This window comes from Coffea arabica, chromosome 6c (assembly GCF_036785885.1).
Source record: "Coffea arabica cultivar ET-39 chromosome 6c, Coffea Arabica ET-39 HiFi, whole genome shotgun sequence".
Classification (NCBI taxonomy): domain Eukaryota; kingdom Viridiplantae; phylum Streptophyta; class Magnoliopsida; order Gentianales; family Rubiaceae; genus Coffea; species Coffea arabica.
Genome location: NC_092320.1, coordinates 50,013,913 through 50,029,978, shown reverse-complemented (window position 1 = coordinate 50,029,978; position 16,066 = coordinate 50,013,913). Strand labels below are relative to the sequence as shown.

Genomic DNA, 16,066 nt, shown 5'->3' with positions numbered 1-16,066 from the left:
CTTGAGATGCAGTATCCAATACAAAAGGCTCTGTAATATAGTGGTGGAGTCCCTGAGGGTTGGGAGGAATGTTCAGATTGATTTGTGGATGGATTTGAGGAATTTGACTACTGATTGGGTTCACCAATACATAATTTGGATGCATATAGGAAAAGTCTTAGTCGGGTAAAGGTATTTTCAAAAGGGTTAACGAAAGGAGGAAGGAAAGTTGTTTGGGCATTGGATGTGTGGGGTGGTTGATAGTCCAGTGCAGGCGGGTGGTTATCGACAAGTTCTTGGTCGTTCGGGACACCATCACCACTATTGCTTGCAACCAACTGATCAATTACATGCCTCTGTGCAGCCATTTCAACACTTAACTCATTGAACTTGCCAAGTACCTCACTTAACTGAGCTCCCAATGCTGTGAAATCTGGTGACGTAACTAAAGTAGATCTTTCCAAAGTTTCTAGCACTGAACTCATGTTTACAGGCTGTCTCAAGACTCTACTCCGGGACCTGGTGATGATGGAGCTTCTTCGAATAGTTATGTTTAAAATACCTGAGAGATTAAAGGAGAAACTGGTTCAGAAATTTATTTTTGACTAGACCTGCCGAACTTTTATTTCAAAAGAAAGAAAGAAAGAAGAAGAAAAAAAAGAAAAGAATTAGGAAATATTTAAATAAATCGGATGCATGTCCTATAGGGGAGCCCTTTCTGCCAAGGGTAGGGCTAATATGATTCAACACCTTCGAAGTGAGACATGTTCATCAAACCTGTGTTTCAAAAATAACCTTGCAAAAGATAATGATCATTTCATTGATAAACTTCAAAATCTTATACATCATCTACATCATTTCTCGAAGTTGATTTCGTACAAGATTATTGAACCTTTTCAATCTATCTATCACAGCGTCTTTTGACTCTCTGGAATAGGGATTCTGCATGCGTTTGACTTGATCATACAACTTGCCACACTTTTTTTTCAACTCCTGGTGTCTTCCTTACATTTCTTCACACAATCTCTTATTTTTCTCTGCCAAACCCTTATTCACTTCCACAGATTGCCTTAATTGTGCATTTTCTCTATCCTTCGCCTCAATGATAGCCATTAATTTCTTGACTTCCTTGGACTGTTCCATCAGTGGTCGCCCAGCATTAGATTCTTTGAGCCACTCCTCGTATTGAGGAGTAACTAAAGCCATCTGCTTGAGTTGTGGAACATAAGCCATCTCCTCATCATTAGACAATGTTCCCCAAGCTTCGACAATTGGCATTTTCCTTGGAATATTGTCCGGACAGATCCCTTTGTCAAAATTGATGGTGAAATTGGTCAAATCATGTGTGAGTGGTACTCCTTGAATGTGCCCTAACTGTCTGAGAAACCTTTTTGGAGTGTATACCATGATGCCTTGAGTTTCCAATAGCGGTATAAAATCTGACGACTTGGTGCGCAGAGCGGGGTTGTGACAGTCGGTCCAATCTAGTACCCATCTAATCTTTTGATCCGGCAATACTCTCAGAAAGTTCAACCATTCTGATGCATTTCTTGGCAAATTACTTTTGTCAACTCTCTTATGATGGATAGCTATCCAATTATATCCAGTCAATGGTAGACCATCAGGAGCAGGCAACTGTCTCCGAAAGTGTTCCATGGCCCATATATGCAAAATTCGATTTAACCCATAATAGAACTTTGACCCCTTTTGACAATTGGTACACACAACAAAAATATCAGCCAACACAGTCGGTACTATAGAGGCTCGTCAATTCTTAATCCCAAAAAACAAGTCAGACAAGAGTTTAGTGATTTTGAAACCAATTTTCTTATCTTTTTTAGGAAACAAATAAATCCCTGCCATCACAAGTCCATACACCAGTGGCCTCTTACATTTCCATGTTACCTTAGATGCAAATAAAAAATCCTTTGAATGCTTATCAAATCTGTCCTTCATTGTGAATCTGTCAAACAAAAATTTTACATCTATGGTCTGATCTGATCCTCGCACTACAGACTCTCTTAACCTGGTAAAATGACAGAATTCGATCTTGCCAGATGCAATTGGAAATATCACTATTGTACCCTTTACTGACAAATTCAGAAGACCGGCTACCTCTTTAATTGTTGGAGTCAGCTCTTTGTTTCCTATCCTAAATGTTGAACCGTTAGGATCCCATAGTTGAATTAAAGCTTCTACTAAATACCCATCTGATTCAATGTCTTTGAAATCTCCAATTGGGCCGAGATAGGAGGCAACCTGATTGATCTCACTAGATGAGAGCAACCCTGACCATCTTCGAACCTCCATTGGAACTGTTAACAGCTGACTGATTCGTTGAGGTCTATCCATCTGGAGAACGTAACCTCAATTAAATACCTTACCTACAGGCCTCACTTCTCTAGTTTTACAAAAATTTAAACATGAATATCCCATAGAGGGTTAGTTACCCAGGGAAAACAAGGTTGGTACATTCCTAAAATGGGATTCCCTAGATGGCACTCCCTCTAGGATTAATGCATGATGTCAATTTATTAAACGAATAAATATGCAATACGATAATTGAAACATGATCTAAAGGTACCTCATTTAGATGCCGGGGTAAGGCTAAATGGCATGCGTATATGTATACATGCAATGGACTGAAATTTAGACATGCTATTTACAAAAGGCGATCTATCCTTATCGTTTACCACGTCAGGACTCTTATTTCTAAGGTTTGTGTATGCAGAAAAAGAGAAAACAAGGAGAGGTTAGTTCAACAAATAACAGATAACATGTTGGGGCAACAAAGTAATACAGAAATATAAGATAAAGAAAAGAAAGAAGGGTACAATCCCTCCCCTCGTGTCTAGTGTTCTTAATAGAGTAGCTGAAGGCTCTACCTTAGGTGATTTCTAAATGGATGCATGAGGTTGGACTCACTAATGCATCTAGACTCGATAAAGTTCAAGCTTCCAAGCCTTCAGACCAGGAGGTAAAGGGTTATCAATCCCAAGACCTTCGATCGGTGGCTCGAGTGATCCCCCAAACATTGCTACGTGCACGTCGTGCCACGGCCACATGTCCAAGTGAATCGATCCTAATCCTAACAGGAAAGAGTGGTGTGACAACTACTAAAAAGAAAATAAGATGTAGGGTTGTAAATAAATAGCGTATGCACATATGAAGTGCTCCTTTGAGGGAGGGATTAACATTAAATGCACGTGAAGGTTCTAAGATAATATTCCCCATCCCAAATGCAAAGCGCGATACAAATAAGTAAATAAACAAAAGTAAATAAATATATCATTCATCACATACACGAAAAACGATGACCGAATACAAATGTGAAATGCAAAACATCTTAAAAAAATTGCAACCTAAAACATCCAAATATAATAAATAAAAGGATTACAAAGAGAAAAGATGACTAAACCAAGTGCTTGGATTCTCTAGCGTCCCTAGTGGAATTGCCAAGTTGTCGCGCCCCATTTTTCGCGATGAAAAATAAGTATTTACAAAAGATGAGATTTATTTAAAAATAAGTGAAAAAAGACTTAGAATGGGACTTTCAATAATGCGACAATTTGGGTTCAAAATTAAGTCTAAAAGGGTTTTTAAGAAAAAAAAAAAAAAAAAAAAAGGAGTCCCACTTGGTATTGAGTTTTGATGTACCAAATCACCCAAAAATATTTTTGATAAAAATAAAATAAAATAAAACCCTTTTCGACAACTCCAGGTCTTTGAAAAATAAGAGAAAATGAGTTTGAGAATCACGGTTGAAGAAAGGGAAGGCAAAGGTTCGATTAACTCAAACCTAAGGCATCCTTTCAACTTAGTCTAAGTTAGTTGTGAGATTTAGTCAAAATTTTCCTAATCTAATTCTTAATTTTATCATGTTTGGATGTTTTCTACATTGATGCAAATCTAAATTTATAAAAATATCGAAAGGGACAAAATGTTCATTCAAGGGTTTAATCGAACCAATCGCATTAATTGCGAAGGCTAAAATAATTCTTTGAAAGTGTCACGAGTATGCAAATGATGAAATTAAAAGAAAAGAAAAGAAATTAAATTATATACATAGATATAAGTGATCAAAGAAAAAAAGGGAATGCAACATAAAGGGTACGAAAGGCAAAAATTCGTGACATAATTTTTTTATATAGGGATTAATGGGGTATAAAAACTAAAAAGTTATAATCACCCATTTCCCATATTCAAAGAATAATTCTCCTAACATAGACAAGCAAATGAACTAACTTAAATGAGATGCAATTCTAAATGACATGATTAACACATATAGAGGATATGGGGTAGAGGATAATATAATAGATAATATTATGCAAATGAGTAAAGATCTTAAAAATAAAAAATATGCATAAAAATGTAATGAATATCACACAAAGATGAATCTAACGCACGAATGATCTAAGGATCTAGCATTGGACTAATCCATTTTTAAAAATCCTTACTAGCGTTCGACTAATAAGTAAGCGGATGGGGAAAAGCCACAACTAGCATTGGATTAGTGTGGTGACGTCATGCATTTTTAATACATAATAAGACAAGTAGGCATAAATTAAAACAAATAAACACATAAGAGCACGTAGCACGTAACACATAAGCATAATATCTAGATGCAAAATGATACGCTCCTCGATCCACGGTCGAGACACGTAGTACGTTTGCCCAAGGATCTAGCGGGGATGTCCAACGCTTGGTTTGCGGAACCTTCAACCAAACGGACAACACGATTTGATTGAAAGGTGGTAGACGACACTCCGATGAAGATGAATACTTCAGGGGAATAGGTCGGCTGAACAATCAAGGATAGGACACGAGATTGCTCAATAACCCTTGCCAAGCAAGTTAAAGGCTCGAATTCTTTATGAGAGAAAACGAATGCACTAAGAATTTTATTCATCAAAAACTAGTTTTTAACCTTACAAGACTAGCCTATTTATAAGCTTAATGAAATAACAAAACCCTAAAGAAACCTAAAGGGGAGGTCGGCTACCTTGTCATCAAGGTGGGCCGGCCCATGCCTTCTACGAACAACTAATCCAACTAAATCGAAAACAATGACCTAGGCCCTACTCGGCCGATTCGTAAGGAGGCCCGCTGGGGCCTTCTAGGGTTTGGACCAAAGTGTAAGTTGCTTGATTGATCCTTTCCAAGCCTTCGATATCTCTATAGTCTCCATGTTGATCGTGGACAGCTCGAACAAGGGCTTGGAGTGATTCCTTGAAGAGTTTGCCCCGTGCACGTGTGACTGGGCCCAATGGAACTTGGACTGGGCCCTGGCCTTGGTTCACATCAGTCCCCTCCTCTTGAGAAGGATTTGCCCTCAAATCTGGATCCTTCTCACCAAGAAACGGGCTCAAGTCCGCGACATTGAAGGTCGCGCTAACATTGTACTCCCCAGGTAGCTCCAATTTGTATGCGTTGTCATTAACCCGTTGGAGTACACGAAAAGGTCCATCCCCTCTGGGGGATAATTTGCTCTGTCGCTGCTTGGGGAACCTCTCTTTGCGTAAGTGTAACCAAACTCAATCACCAGGCTCGAAAATCATTTTGCGGCGGTGCTTGTTAGCCTGCTGGGTGTATTGCTGAGTACGCCTTTCAATGTTCGCTCGAACGGCTTCATGTAACCTGCGTACAAAATCGGCCTTCTTTTTCCCATCTAAGCTTGTGTGCTCAGAGGAAGGTAAGGGTACTAAATCAAGAGGGGTCAGCGGGTTAAAGCCATAAACAATCTCAAAAGGTGAGTAGTGTGTAGCACTGTGAACAACTCGATTGTAGGCGAATTCAACATGAGGCAAACACTCTTCCCAAGTCTTAAGATTCTTTTTAATCAATGCCCGAAGTAGTGTGCCAAGTGTGCGATTGACAACTTCAGTTTGTCCATCGCTTTGTGGATGACTGGTGGTGGAGAAAAGTAATCGAGTGCCAAGTTTAGACCACAGAGTCTTTCAAAAGTAACTCAGAAATTTCACATCCCTATCACTAACAATGGTCCTAGGCATACCATGTAGACGGACAATTTCCTTGAAGAATAGAGTAACAATATGAGATGCATCATCAGTTTTGTGACAGGGAATAAAATGAGCCATCTTAGAAAACCTATCAACCACCACAAATATAGAATCATTACCCCTTGGCGATCTAGGCAAACTTAGTACGAAGTCCATAGACAAGTCAACCCAGGGATGGTGAGGGATAGGTAACGGGGTATACAAGCCATATGGATTTGTCTTGGACTTAGCCTTGTGACAAGTAGCACACCTACCAGCCATGCGTTCAACATCTCTACGCATGTGGGGCCAGTAAAAGTGCTCTTGTAACATAGCCAGAGTTTTGGCAATGCCAAAGTGGCCCATGAGACCACCACTATGTGCTTCTTGAATCAAAAGATCACGAATAAAGGAATTAGGCACGCACAGTTTATCGACATGGAATAGAAATCCATCATGGAAAAAGTACTTTCCATGCGGGTTCTTAACACAAGCAGCACAGATATCACCAAAGTCAAGATCCTGTGTGTATAGTTCCTTAACCATTTCGAACCCGAGTAATTTGGCATCAAGACAGGTAAGCAAGGAGTGTCTACGTGACAAGGCATCAGCTACCACATTTGTCTTGCCAGTCTTGTACTTAATCACATAAGAGAAGGTGTCAATGAAACTTACCCATTTGGCATGTCGCTTGCTCAACTTGGGTTGCCCTTTGAGGTACTTCAATGACTCGTGATCAGTGTGTATCACGAACTCCCGAGGGCGAAGATAATGCTGCCAAGTCTCCAAGGCCCTCACTAAGGCGTACAACTCCTTGTCGTACGTGGGGTAGTTCAGTGCAGCTCCTCCCAATTTTTCGCTAAAGAAGGCACACGGCCTCTTGTCTTGCATGAGGACTGCTCCAATTCCTACACCAGAAACATCACAGTCAATTTCAAAGGTCTTGTTAAAGTTTGGTAATGCTAACACAGGTGCATGGGTGAGTGTGTCCTTAAGGGCGAGAAACGCTTGTTCTTGTGATTCTCCCCAGTGGAACTTGTCATCCTTCTTTGTCACGGCGGTCAATGGGGCGGCAATAGTGCTAAAGTTTTTGACAAATCGCCGATAAAAACCCGCCAAACCAAGAAAGCTGCGCACGTCAGGAACGGATGTGGGAGTTGGCCATTGCTCGATGGCCTCAATCTTGGATTTGTCTACCTTGATGCCCTGCGAACTGACCACATAGCCTAAAAACACAAGCTCGTTAGTAAAAAAGGTGCACTTCTTGAGGTTAGCGTATAGACGCGCCTGTCGAAGTGTCTCAAAAACTAATCGTACATGCTCCAAGTGCTCATGCTCACTACGACTATAGATCAAGATGTCATCAAAGTAAACAATGACAAATTTACCAATAAAGTGTCTCAACACATGGTTCATGAGTCGCATGAAGGTGCTAGGAGCATTTGTCAAGCCAAAAGGCATGACCAACCACTCATAGAGACCATGCTTGGTTTTGAAGGCTGTCTTCCACTCATCGCCTTCTTTCATCCTAATTTGATGATAATCACTCCGTAAGTCAATTTTGGTGAAAATAATAGCACCATCGAGCTCATCAAGCATATCATCAAGTCTGGGAATGGGATGACGATATTTGACAGTGATAGCATTCACAGCCCGACAGTCAGTGCACATGCGCCAAGTACCGTCCTTCTTGGGAACAAGTATCACAGGTACCGCGCAAGGGTTGAGACTTTCCTTTACCCAACCCTTACCTAAGAGGCCATCAACTTGCCTTTGAAGCTCCTTGGTCTCCTCAGGGCCCATACGGTAAGCAGGTTTGTTGGGCAATGGTGCTCCAGGAACGAGGTCGATTTGGTGTTCAATTCCCCGAATGGGTGGTAAGCCGTCAGGGACCTCGTCAGGAAAAACATCTTCAAATTCCTGTAAAAGAGCAACTATGCTCGAAGGCAAAGCCTTGTCGAGCTCAGCAACATCTAATAGCACATGCTTGCAAATCATGAGAAGTATAGGCTGATTAGAGTGCACCACTTTTCGAACATCTTTAGCCTTAATAATCATGTTGTGCTTCCTAGTGGGCGGTGCGGCAGGTGTTTTGTCACGTATGCCCCTAGGTGTGCTCCCTTGACCCTTGGTTGATGGCTCAGTCGTAGACGTGGAGCTTTCACCAGGGTCGACCGCCTTGAGTTTTCTCTTTTGACGGTCTTGTTCACACTCCCTTTGCAAAAGTAGTTGGTCCTCATAAACTTGTGCAGGTGTGAGAGGTGTAAGAACCTTACGTTTGCCATCGTGCAAAAGTGTGTACTTATTTGCTCTTCCATCGAATGTGACGTGTTTGTCGAATTGCCAGGGCCTTCCCAAAATGATATGTGTAGCATGCATTGGCACCACGTCGCACATGATTTCATCAGTGTAAGTACCAATGGAAAAGGGAATGCGTGCTTGCTTGAAGACTCGTACTTCACCATCCTCACTTAGCCATTGGAGGCGGTAAGGATGTGGATGCCTGGTAGTGGTGAGTCCTAGACTTTCAACCATGAGCAAGCTGGCCACGTTCGTGCAACTCCCACCGTCGACGATGAGACTACACACTTTGTCGCCTACCTTACAGCGGGTGTAGAATAGGTTTTCGCGTTGTAGCTGCTCGTCCTCTTTGACGCGGGCGGTTAACACTCGTCGTGCTACCAAGCAACCTACTTCTCCACGTGTAGGCGAGCAAGCCTCCCCAGCTGGCTCTTCTTCTAGGCAGTCGTCTTCTACCAGTTCGGGCATGTCCTCACATTCGTCATCATCCGACACGATTTCGCCATTGTGAGTGATCAGCATTACCCGTTGGTTTGGACATTGAGACTGAATATGCCCAAACCCTTGGCACTTAAAACATTTGATGTCCCTACTCCTAGCTTTAGGAGTCTCATGCGGTGCCTTTGAAGTGGACCTGGATGTATCGGAAACCTTGTTAGGGGTAGAGAAGGAATTGCGGTTAGAGGTGTTACCTTGGAATCGGTTAGAAAAGGTTGGTATCGTCGCACTTCCAACTTCGTGGGTCGGCCTTCGTGGTTGGTTGCCCCTCCATGAAGTAGTGGTAGAAGATTGGAAAGGACGTGTTCCTCGTCTTAGCTTCTTCCCCCGCTCGGCCTTAATGGCAAGTTCTAGAAGGTCGTGCATGTCCAGGTAATGTTGAAGCTCCAAGGCGTCTTGGAGGTCAGGATTGAGACCTCTCAGAAACCTAGCCATCGTGGCTTCGTTGTCTTCTTGAATGTTGGCCCTCATCATGGTCATCTCAATTTCCTTGTAGTAATTTTCCACACTCATGTTACCTTGCGTGAGCGTTTGAAGTTTAGAGTGGAGATCGCGATTGTAGTAGCTAGGAACAAATCGCTTGCGCATCAATGCCTTGAGTTCTCGCCAAGTCCGGACACGTGGTTCTCCCATCCTTCTCCTATGGGTCCGCACTTGGTCCCACCAGACTAGTGCGTAGTCGGTGAACTCCACGGTGGCAATTTTAACCTTTTGTTCCTCGTTGCAGTCGTAGCAGTCGAAGACCATTTCGATACGGCCTTCCCACTCCAAGTAAGCTTCAGGATCACTTTTGCCTTTGAATGCGGGGACTTGAATTTTGAGCCCCTTGATTTCGTTCTTGGGCGTGTCCCTTGTTAGCCTCTCGGGTCGCCCCTCATCCTCACTAGCGGAGTAGTCCTCGCCATTTGCCTCTTTGGTGCTATGGTTACTCCAGTTATGGGACCTAGAGCGAGAGCCCCGTGTAAGGCTCCTGGACAACTCGTCAAAACGAGTGTGTAATGTCTCCATTTGTTGCTCACTGATTCACCTGAGCTCATTCTTCATTGCGGCAAATAATAATGAGGGATCGGTGGTTGCTTGGTGTTGCTCCATGTCTTTCTTGTAGACCTGCAAAAAAGGTTAGGAACAAGCAAGGACGTGCAAGTGTAAACTCACTTCGCTCCCTTAGTGTATCTCTCGCGCTCGTGTAGTGCTCAAGTCACTTGTATAAAACTCACCAAGTACCTTACCTGTTGGTTTAGGTAGTTTGAGTAATGTTGCTCGAGTCCAATAATCGTCACCAACTTATTCCCCACAAGAGTAAGCACGAGATTGTTGGTGAAGGAAAGGACGGTTTTTGGAAGGCTTAAGGGTGATGGACAGATTTGAAAAATATTACCAAGAAAGGAAACTCTAAGAATTCCTAAGATGTAGGAGTAGTTTTCTAAAGTGAATGAGAAGATGTAGGAGAATATCCCAAAAATGGAGGAGAAAAAGTAGGAAGGTGTTCAAGTGTTATCCAAGTGTTGTACTTAGTCTCCTAAACTAAGTTGGGAAACAAGTTGGAGTTGGGAACTTCCTTTGGTGACCTTGCTTAAGCAACTTCCTAATTCTTCTCAAAATAGATTCGGTTCCTCCTCTCTCTTACCCGCAAGCTTCCAGAAATTTTCCTCTCAAATCCACCCCAAGGTCGGTTACAAATCCCTAAAAAACCCTCTTAGCAGCCGCACACTTTACTCACAACACCAACCAGATTTGGAACCCTAAAATTTCCAGAATTCCTCCCTCTTATTCCCTTCCTAAAGTCGGCCAAAGAACCCCTAGAAACCCTCTTAAGCAGCCGCCCACTATGCTCTCAACACAAACCAGAATTGGGCCACTGAAATTTCCAGATTTCTTCCTTCTTGAACCCCTCCCCAAAGTCGGCTATTGCTTCCTATTAAACCTCCCCTCACAGCCGCACACTTACCTAAGCAATTCGGCTCCAGAAATTAGCTCTTGTGACTCCAGAAATTCGGCTCTAATGGACTCCCAAGGGCATGCGAGTGATGTTACTCAAGAATCTCCCAAGAAATTCACCCCTCAACCAAGAAAGCCACGTATGGATGCAAGGTCTTACAAGAAACTCTTTGTGCGAAGGGAAGTGCAAGTGTTTAAAGTTCAAGATAATCAAGAACCACAAACAAAGGTTGTTCAAGTGATCAAGGCTCAAGGTAACCAAGAATTTCAAGAAGAGGTTGGCCAAAACTTTTGAATTCTTTTCTTTTCTTGATGTAATTTTCTGGTTGGCCAAAACCTTTGAATTCTTTTCTTTTCTTGATGTAATTTTCTAGTTTGAAACAAGAAATAACAAGACAGATTTGACAATAAAGAGTTACGGCTTCCTTCTTGGTTTCTTGTTGGCCGAATGTTTCCTTTCTTTCTCTCTTGTCTTTTGCGTTTCTGTTTTGTGTCTCTTTTGTTCGCTTCTTTTTTTTTTTTTTTTAAACTTAACAACTGCAACTAAACCTGGACGAAAAAAGGTTCACAAACCAGATTTCTGGTCAGCCCTACGTACCACAACTAATCAGTCAAACAACTCCAAGATTTGCCAAGAGCTTTCAAGAACTTCAAGATTTAATTCCAATAACTCAAGAAACCCTAGATGGTTGTAGTTTCCTTCAAGATTCTCAACTCCAACAAGTTTGATCCACAAGTCAGTTTAGAAAACTAATTAAAACAGCTTGGATGACCCAAACAAAACTTGGACAGATTGACAACAAAGACAACCCTAGCGCAAAGATTTGGGAAACCCTAGCCGCAACTTGGAACCCTAGCCACAACTTGCCTTTTTTTTTTTTTTTTGTGTGCAGATTCGGCAAGGCTAATTGCTGGGCAGAATGGATGTCACTAGAGTATGAAATCTGGGCAGATTGGGACTAACAACAATAACACACAGCTGTCCAGAAATTTGACGCGACAAACAACAAGAACTAGCGGACAGAAATTTTTTTTTTTTTTGACAAGCGATGCAAACAGATTTGTTTATTTTCTTTTTGACTAACAAAGCAGCAACGGACAGACTTGAAGACACAAACGTACAGACTCGATCAATAAAAGCAACGACCAAAAATTCTAGACAACAAACGAAAGGAAACGGCACAAAGTAACAAAACTAACGAACAGAAATTTTTTTTTTTTTTTTTTGAGAACAAGGCAGCGGAATTAATGAAACTAAGACACAACTACGGATATAACGGAAGATACCTCCACCAAAGCTCTGAAGCCAACTGATACGCTCCTCGATCCACGGTCGAGACACGTAGCACGTTTGCCCAAGGATCTAGCGGGGATGTCCAACGCTTGGTTTGCGGAACCTTCAACCAAACGGACAACACGATTTGATTGAAAGGTGGTAGACGACACTCCAATGAAGGTGAATACTCCAGGGGAATAGGTCGGCTGAACAATCAAGGACAGGACGCGAGATTGCTCAATAACCCTTGCCAAGCAAGTTAAAGGCTCGAATTCTTTATGAGAGAAAACGAATGCACTAAGAATTTTATTCATCAAAAACTAGTTTTTAACCTTACAAGACTAGCCTATTTATAGGCTTAATGAAATAACAAAACCCTAAAGAAACCTAAAGGGGAGGTCGGCTACCTTGTCATCAAGGTGGGCCGGCCCATGCCTTCTACGAACAACTAATCCAACTAAATCGAAAACAATGACCTAGGCCCTACTCGGCCGATTCGTAAGGAGGCCCGCTGGGGCCTTCTTGGGCTTGGACCAAAGTGTAAGTTGCTTGATTGATCCTTTCCAAGCCTTCGATATCTCTATAGTCTCCATGTTGATCGTGGACAGCTCGAACAAGGGCTTGGAGTGATTCCTTGAAGAACTTGGCCCGTGCACGTGTGACTGGGCCCAATGGAACTTGGACTGGGCCCTTGCCCTGATTCACATCACAAAAATTCTAAGAAAAACGAGTAAGGCACATAACACATAAGCCACATAAACACACAACCTACCTATTACATCGGGAAGTGCCTAACTACAATCTAAAAGGGAAAAATATAATTAAAAAATATAATTATCCTATCTATTACATTTTTGAGGTATTTAAATGCCTCTCGAATCATTATAAAAATCAATTAAACATATATAAGAAAATTCAAATGAATATTCTAATCAAATAAACAAAGCATATAAAAATATATAAACACATAAGAACACGTATGAGCACATAATTGACATTGAAATAATAATAATAGGTGTACCTCCCTTTTGAAGTGGTGACCTAATGGAGTTACATGGCCTTATTTATACTCAAAATGAACAAAAGAATCATGGCACCAATTTAATTGAAAAATAATAATAATGATAAAAAATTCATCTTAACATGTCAAATGCATAGAAATTTAAGAACATCTAAAAATTACAAGTTAAATATATTCAAAAGTAACATAATTAGCTATTAAAAAAAAGAAACAATCATAATAAAGAAAGTCAAAGCTCGTTAGGGACCGAATTGCAAAAAATTGAAAAAATTTGGGGTTAAAAATTATATTTTTAAAGTTTAGGGTTCAAAATTAAATAAAAGATAAAATCCAGGAACCAATGTGCAATTAATTTAAGGACCTAATTGAAAGAAATTTAAAATATTTTGAGCCATAGTGAAAATACTTGAAAATACAGGGACTGATATGCAAAAATATTTTCTTATTCCTTAACAAATCAGGTCACTGGGCCATTTTTCTCATTTCTTTGGGCCAGGACTCCCAAGCCCACCGGAAAGCCTCGAGAACAAGAGACGGGCTAGCCCATCGTATTTGTCAAACAAACCCAACTGAAATGCATGGGTTTCAACTCCCAAACCCATGCGTAAAACCCAAAAAAAGATAACCAAACCCAAGTCAAAAACCCAACTAAAAACCCACCAGAAAAAATTATTAGCCCAACCATTCTTTTTCTTTCTTTTCTTTCCTTCTTTTCTTTTCTTCCTTCTTCCTCCACTTCCCAGCCGTTTCTTTTTCTTCTTCTTCGGCCAGCTGAAGCTTTTTCAGCTCCGGTCGCCAAAAATTGTCAAAATACACTCCTCACTTCATTTTTCGCGTAGATTCCATTTTCGGAATTAGTTTTTTACAAATGATGACCAGAAGGTGGCCAAAAAAAGCAAAAGACAGCTAGTTTTTATTTTTTTTCAAATCACCATATCTTTCACTAAAAATTAAAAAAAAAATACTGCAACACTCCTTATGATTTCTATAACATCACTATGAAGTAAAATCAATAAAAGCAACAACAAATATGATAAAATTAAACAAAAACAGTCCAAAAAATAAAAAAAAAATCCTTCAAAAACTTTTAACACTCAAAACTCCAAAAATTTTTAATAACCACACATTTTTGGACCTACACTGTCAAATGGTCATCTATTTTGACAAAAAAAAACATGCACAATGTTCAGCTTTTAACTCGTTCCCCACTTTGGCATTTTATCAAACAGTTAATATGTATACATAAGAAACATTTCCTTTTCTTAAATTTGGTTCATGCCATTTCCCAAAATTTTAACAATACAACAACAACACTGGAAGGTAGCAAAAATAGGAGAAAATAAGCAACGAAATATGAATTTAAGGTGAAAAACAAAACTAAAAAAAAAAAAGAAAAAAGAAGAAAGAAATACCTCTAGAATATTGCAGTCACTCGTTTGAGCTTTGTGGTGAAATTCCTAAACCGCAATGGCCTGGCCACTAGTTCCTCCTTTTTATTTGATTTGTGGAGTGTGTTGGAAAAAAAAAAAAAAAAAGAAAGAGCCGAGAGGGAGAGTTCGGGAGTGGAGAGTTGGTTTTTTCTTTTTGTGTCTGACTTCCCTTGTGTGTCCGCGAGCCGAGAGAGTGAATTGAGGGAGTAGTTTGTGTGTTTTTTGTTTTTTTGGCTTGTCTCCTCTGTGTCAGAGCCGAGAGAGTACATTTTTTGAGCCCCAAAGTGCCGTTTTTTTTCTTGTCAGTCCTAAAACTAAGGAGGGAGCCAAGGGATGTGTATTGAGTTAGGTTGGGAGTGTGTGTGGGGTCTGTTGTGTGAAGTGAGCAAAAGGGGGATATGGCCGAGAGAGTGAGGAAGATTTCCTTCTTTTGTTCGGTCCCTTTTTGTGTTAGGAGCGGTCAAGAGATTCTATTGGGAGAAAAAGCGGGGAGTTGGTTTTTTGTCAGTCCAAGGTTCAGGATGGAGCCTAGAGATGTCAAAAGGGGTTTAGTTTCCTTCAAATCATAGTTTTTTTATTTTTTTATTTTTAAGATAAACCTACAAAAATGAGACAAAATATACTTAAAATGCAAGAAAATAAATGACTCATCAAATAGAAAATATTCAAGAAAACACAAAATTTGACAGAAATTTGGTGTCTACACCATTATTAAAACAAAGAGGGAATTTCTAAGCAAAGTACCTTGTATCCTCAATAAAGATGGTAACTTTGAGCTTGTCCCTCCAAAATCACTCCACTCAATCCTTTAATCCATCTTAGTAAACAACTTTTATGGAAGGTTTTGCAAAAGTGATGGTTGGAAATCAAGATTAGGCAAGAAATTGAAGTTGAAGATGAAACTCTCTCTCTCTTTTTCTTTCTCTCAAGGTGGCCGGCCAAAAAGGGATAAGAAATGGGAAATTTTTGGTCAAAATCTGATTTTTGGGAAAGTTAATAACCATGGTCAAAAGTCCAACTACCAATCGGGTCGCGACATTTGGCACTTTTAGGGTTTTAAACTTATCTTCCTTCTCCAAAGATTAATCTATCTAGCTAACATCTAATTATTTCCTAACACCTTGTAAAATATTCCTTAATACAAAACTTCAATTAATCGTCAAAAATTTATCGCACTTAGCGCACTAGCGAGTCCCACATCTGCAATGCACTTCAAACTTATTATGAACTAACTTATACTATGAAAATGATTTAAAACCTATACTTACTTATAAAAATCTTTGGAAAATCAATATAATAGGGTATAATAAAGAAAATACATGCGAGAAAATAAAATAAAATATTATAAATTAAGGAAAATTTACAGGTTCTCACACTGCCTCCCTGTTAAGTGCATATTCATTTCACATATATTTTGCTCTGAGAATTTTGCTCACTAGCATGTTTGGCTTCAATAAGATTCTCCACAGCTGCTTTGCTAGTAGTGTTGTGTTAAAATGCTCCAAATCCCTAAATCCTAGCCCTTCTTTCCCCTTTATCTCAGTTATGCTACTCCATTTTACCCAATAAGCTTTCCTTTTCTGGTCATCTGTTCCCCACCAAAAGCTGGCAATTTGTTTGCATA

At 40.3% G+C, this 16,066-nt stretch overlaps 1 long non-coding RNA gene across 1 annotated transcript; it reads right to left on the bottom strand.

Moving 5' to 3' along the window:
* Positions 1–12,275: 12,275 nt before the first annotated feature.
* LOC140008086 (uncharacterized) lies at positions 12,276–14,910 on the bottom strand. The gene is made up of 2 exons (XR_011815495.1): positions 14,425–14,910; positions 12,276–12,687 (listed from the first exon to the last, which is right to left on the bottom strand). It is a non-coding gene; the product is annotated as an uncharacterized lncRNA (long non-coding RNA).
* Positions 14,911–16,066: the final 1,156 nt, after the last annotated feature.